Source organism: Littorina saxatilis, linkage group LG8 (genome assembly GCF_037325665.1).
Source record: "Littorina saxatilis isolate snail1 linkage group LG8, US_GU_Lsax_2.0, whole genome shotgun sequence".
Classification (NCBI taxonomy): Eukaryota; Metazoa; Mollusca; class Gastropoda; order Littorinimorpha; family Littorinidae; genus Littorina; species Littorina saxatilis.
Genome location: NC_090252.1, coordinates 34,318,126 through 34,324,165, shown reverse-complemented (window position 1 = coordinate 34,324,165; position 6,040 = coordinate 34,318,126). Strand labels below are relative to the sequence as shown.

At 40.8% G+C, this 6,040-nt stretch overlaps 1 long non-coding RNA gene across 1 annotated transcript in view; it reads left to right on the top strand.

The window, feature by feature from the left end:
• Positions 1-6,040, top strand: part of LOC138973372 (uncharacterized) — an 88,761-nt gene that overhangs the window by 49,677 nt on the left and 33,044 nt on the right. The window lies entirely within an intron of this gene.

The following is a 6,040-nucleotide window of genomic DNA, read 5'->3' as shown; positions in this document are numbered from 1 at the left end:
ATCAAACACAAATTAAAGTGTCCTTATTTTGTACATGTACTTAGTAAGTGAAGTACATCCCAAAAGTATATAAAACTCTGTAAAAACAGTATTTTGACACTTTTTGTACCTAAACTAAATAGAATGATACCAGCATGTGTATGATAATACATGTATCAGGGCTCTGCTAAACATTTTGTGTATTTATAACCATTGATTCATCAAATGAAGCACCCCTGCCTTTTAATGTGACTGTCAATATAACACTTACCTCGACAGTACTATTCTTGCACATTATCTATTATAGGCCGTTCTTGGCAATCCTAGTGACTGATACATGTATCTGTCTAATTTCAGTTTTCTCTATTTCCTACAAAATTAATTCAGCCAAAAATTGCTACCACTGCCAAAAGCAGTGAGGCTGTTGATTTTTGATTTGTGCGCAAGCTGCCCGGGGGATGCTCTATAATCAGCATGTCGTAAGAGGCGACTAACGGATTATGTTTCTCTAGATCTTTTTATTCTTGTATAGAATATAGTCAATTTTTGTAAAGATTTTAGTCAAGCAGTATGTAAGAAATGTTAAGTCCTTTGTACTGGAAACTTGCATTCTCCCAGTAAGGTAATATATTGTACTACGTTGCAAGCCCCTGGAGGACATTTTTGATTAGTGCTTTTGTGAACAAGAAACAATTGACAAGTGGCTCTATCCCATCTCCCCCCTTTCCCCGTCGCGATATAACTTTCGTGGTTGAAAACGACGTTAAACACCAAATAAAGAAAGAAATGCTCTATAATCACTTTTAGTACACTCTTTGACTGCAATTTATGTTTGTTATATATGGTAAAACGCGTCATTTTTAATTTTCATGGAAGGTAAAATGACAGTATAGGGAGATTCCAGCGTCACTGACGACATTCGCACACAAAATCAGACATTATTTGCCATAAAAGCCATATTTATGATGCTTTTATTAACTCAAATTTGTGCAGAGATTTCCCCAAACATGACAAACGTGAAAAATGTTAAGGTAAAAATAGCTTAGGGTACTTAACTTGAGCTTGAAAAAACGTCATTGACGTGGCAAAATAGCTCACCTGCATTTCACCCTCTAAGCGAAATTCAAAAATTCTATGAGTGTAGCCAACTAAATCTTGTTATTTTGTTAGATCATAGTCAAGACATATCATACTTACTGAAATAAGAAAGAAATTGCAAATATGAAATGTATCATTCCCACAAGCGATGTACCCCCCGGAAAGTATCTGGAAGTAACCTCCGTCGCAGCTTCGACAAAAAGTCAGCAATTACAACGAAATTCCTGTCAAACTAATGACCAAAAAGGAAAGAGCTTACCAACTAACAAAGCAGAAGGCAAGTAAGGAGGTAATATAAGGTTTACCTCACCATTACATCGGCCTTGCCACATTTTATCGCTGTCAGCCATGCTGACCAACAAAAATGGCGGCCAAACAATGAGTTACTGAAAAATTTACAAGTCCAAAAACGGACGAAAAGTCAGCAACTACAGCAACATTCTTGTCAAAATAATGACCAAAAAGGAAAGAGCTCACCAACTAACGAAGCAGAAGGCAAGTAAGACGGGTAAGTGGCCGGTGGGTGTCAACAAACACCAAACAGCACAACCACGAGAGAGCCAAAAAAAATCAACAACCTTCTCCTCAGAGCTGAAAAAGTCGTATGATATTGACCACGTGTTGAGTAGCGGAGGTAACTCCCTGGGTGTGTGGTCATTACCATGGCTACGTTTACACTTTTTGTGGTGGGGTTGCTTCCCTTTAAAATTGTTTAAGACGGGTAGCCTTTTCAGATCTTAGCATCCTAGACTGCGTCAATGCTATATATATGTGATTCGGGTAAGTATATTAATCAAATGAAAATTTACTTATAAAATTTTTGATTTTCGCGGAGACTGTTTGGCGTATCAGGCTCAAATTACAGTAGCCTTTAGAAATACTCTCCTCCTATGGCCTACATCGATGCAAAGTCGCAAGTTCCTGAGCAAAGTAGAAGCCTTAAGATGGCCTTATTTGGGGTTGGTTTTAATCTCTGTTTTGTCAGCTTTTTTGATGTCTTGGAAATAGTAAAACTCCTTGACGCTAAGTCTTGTTTTCATAGAGGAAATAACCATAATCACAAGGAGTAAATTCAGGTCTGAAGAGTATGTGAGGCAAATATGGGATTATTTAGGCTTTAAGGAATGGAGTTACGGCCGTTATTTTGTGGAGACTGGCATTGCCATGGAGAAGAAGGGAGGTCTGGGTTTCGCAGTTTTAAGTCGTTGACTGCTGAACTCATGAGTAAGTTTGGGTAATTAGGTTTCTACATAATATGTTGACAGTGACTTAGAGATAAAGTTGAAACCGGACCAACTATTCTATTTTATCTTTTTAAACATTTTTTTAAAGACCGCCCTGATATGGCCCTTCGTGGTCGGCTGGGCGTTAAGCAAACAAACAACAAACAATTTTTTTAACTCACTCCCTACTGTGCGATTTTTCCTATGCTTTCCACTGTATACTGGCCATTTGTATTAGTTGGTAAAAAAATCATTACTAAAGAAGTACTCAACACAGATATTTGAAACTTGATATGTTGATGCCCTTCAGTGCAAAGTTTCAAGTGTTTTACTTAGAAAATAGCTGATTTAGGTGGGGGGTATAAATAACCCTTTTTCTGGCATCAAAATTACGCTGAACGCAGGGCCATCACTTCAAATTCGCGTGGTTTTCTCACTCACTACGAACCACTGCTATCGCAGTGGTCCCATGCACACCACTTCCCCACGAATCACTGCGATAGCGGTGTTTCAGCACGTGGCAGTGTTTCAGCACGTGTCGTACTGGTAGACGCCATTGTTGTTATGCAAATTTGCACAAAGCCAGCGAGTACGAAATCAAACCTCGCGTCATCGTTCTACAGCAGACAGAAGTGAAACTAGCTTGGTAATTTGCAGACAATTGGTTAAACTTGAGAGCCAGCCTCTCTATTTTCGTACAAAAATTGACGTCATTGAGCTAAAAAAATCCAAAGATCAAAAACTGCTATCGCAGTGGTTCGTGGGGAAGTGGTGTGCATGGGACCGCAGTGGTTCGTAGGGAGTGAGTTAAAGGTTGGTCCTGTTTTTTTCAGGGTCCAAGAGGTCTTCGCAATATAGCCGAATTTGCGATATAGTGGACCGCAATTTAGTGGAAGTCCCGTATATATATATATATATATATATACATACTAGATGAATACCCGCTTCGCCGGGTAGCCGGCTTCGCCTGGAAGAAGAAGAGCCGAATACCCGGCTTAATGGCGCACCGTCCGCCGGCTTCGCCGGGTCCGAACCATGGACCCGCCAAGCTTAGGTCCCACCCAGATTCGTGGAAGGGGAACAGCACGAAAATGATTCAGTGGCCATAATGCCATTCCTGATCATATCATGTCGTGTTCCATTCTTGTCGACGACGCCGAATGTAACCATGTGCCGAAACACCACAATCACCTTTGGAGGCGAAGTCCACTCAAACAGGATTGAAAAATTTAGAGCTTATCTCTAAGCCCTTTTAAACTGTTATGGCTTTTCACAGGTGTTGCCTACACACCCACACACACACACACGCACGCACGCACGCACGCACGCACGCACGCACGCACGCACGCACGCACACACACGCAAACACACACATACACACATACACACAAACACACACACACACACACACACACACACACACACACACACACACACACACACACAGAGAAGCCGTATATATATATATCCCATGACCTCCCTTCTTTGTCTCTGTTACTTCAGTATGGGTATATATGTTGTATTTTTATAGCTCAATAAATACATCATGGACTCCAAAAAATATATGATAGTGCAGATTCCGATTTGGGCAAAGGACTACTTTCCTCCCGACCTTTGACCTCGCGCCGAACAATGTGACACATTTGTATGAAGTTCTAAAATCGTATTGCACGGCTCAGAAAACCATATCAGTTGCACGCAAAAATGAATCTCAGAACTGATCTGATGTATGAGATGCAATAAGCAAAAGTTTCTTTCATTATGAAAGCAATGCAGGTCGAAAAAAACGAACATTCAACTTACAAGATAACCAGATGCTAGCGAACCAAAACAAAAACACGAGTACCCTCCCCTTGCATCGTTAGCAGACGACTTTTGAGAATCTGTCGGTTGTGTGTTTTGGTGTGCGCCTTCAGCTATCAAACATCGGCTGTTTCACGTGTTTTGCGAGCAAGTCTACTCTTTTGCCTGGCTCTGCAGTAAGTCCACATATTTTTCCGTAATCCAGTCATATTCCTTCAAAATGCAATCAATCGGCGGTGACAGACGTGTCGGTCGCGTTTTCCTCACACCATACCAGTTTAAGTTCATCCATGCAAACACACTCGCAAAACAGTTTTATATCACGTAGATACATTTCAAATAGGGAGCAAATGGTTAAATCTAAACCTACATATTTGTTCCCTAAAATTTGCTTCTCTGTCAATAAGCCTAATTACACACGTTCGAGAAAAACAACGTGGAATCGATTCTGAATCGAGTAAGCCAAATGGGTCCCAAACCCGTTTCGCCCGTTCTGCCGACCTGAAACGCAAAACAAAAGAATTGTGCGCTTCAACTAAATTAATTTCTATTCGACTTCATTACTTTCTTGCAACTTATGAACCTTTACTTAAAGCTTTTAAATGGTCTGAAAGTAGTGTTACCGCGTACTTATCGATGCACTCATTCGTTTTATTTTTTCAGCGACGGTCACTTAGTTTAAGGTTGCAAAAGGGCTAAGTCTCGCTGGCAACAGTTTTACCCTGCACAGATCGCAACAGTGCCGCTAGTAGTCTACACTTTGTGTTTGATGGTAGAATGGGATATACAGATTACAACACTCGTGGTTTTTTATATGGCTTGTATTTCAGTCAAGACCCAGCGGGAATATCAATCGAGAGCCACTCGCCAGAGGCTCGTGTCTCCCGATGATATTCATCCGCTGGGTCTTGACTGAAATACAAGCCATATAAAAAACCACTCGTGTTGTAACCTATACATATATCTATATGTATAAATATATAGAGATGGATGACAGTGTATTTTTCGCGTGGCTATAAATTGATTCGACCTTTGCACTTTTACAGTGAGGACAACTTACGGGTGCAAGGAAAGCGTTCTGGACACTGCGGTGACCTTCTAAAAATAGTAACGGAACGGGAATATCCGAAGCTGCTTCTCATACCGTAGCGCGCCATACGAAGGAAGGGAGGTAAACGGTGAAAACACTGAAGAAGATAAGGAACAGTTAGTGGTAGTGGATCGAGAAAAAAACACCAAAATCGGTTCAGCGCTGCGCACTGAGAGCACGTGTTGAAATATATCATCGACCAGGTTGTGTCCCGGGTGTACGTGAATATGGCCACCAAATTTGAAACAGATCCATCGAGAACCTTGGCCGCGCATCGCGAACAGACACACAGACATACACAAGTCGTATATATATATATAGATACATATATATATATATATACTGGTTTGGTAATTAAAAAAAAATTGTACATGTTACCTTTTTGAGTCACTTGAGAAAATGTGACTCTATGTAATCGGTCAGTGTTAGTCTGTCCGGCCGGCCGTCCGGCCGGCCGGCTGTCGACACCACCTTAACGTTGGACTTTTCTCGGAAACTATCAAAGCGATCGGGCTCATATTTTGTTTAGTCGTGACCTCCAATGACCTCTACACTTTAACGATGGTTTCGTTGACCTTTGACCTTTTTCAAGGTCACAGGTCAGCGTCAAAGGAAAAATTAGACATTTTATATCTTTGACAAAGTTCATCGGATGTGATTGAAACTTTGTAGGATTATTCTTTACATCAAAGTATTTACATCTGTAGCCTTTTACGAACGTTATCAGAAAAACAAGGGAGATAACTAGCCTTTTCTGTTCGGCAACACACAACTTAACGTTGGGCTTTTCTCGGAAACTATAAAAGTGACCGGGCTCAAATTTTATGTGAACGTGACTCCCAGTGAC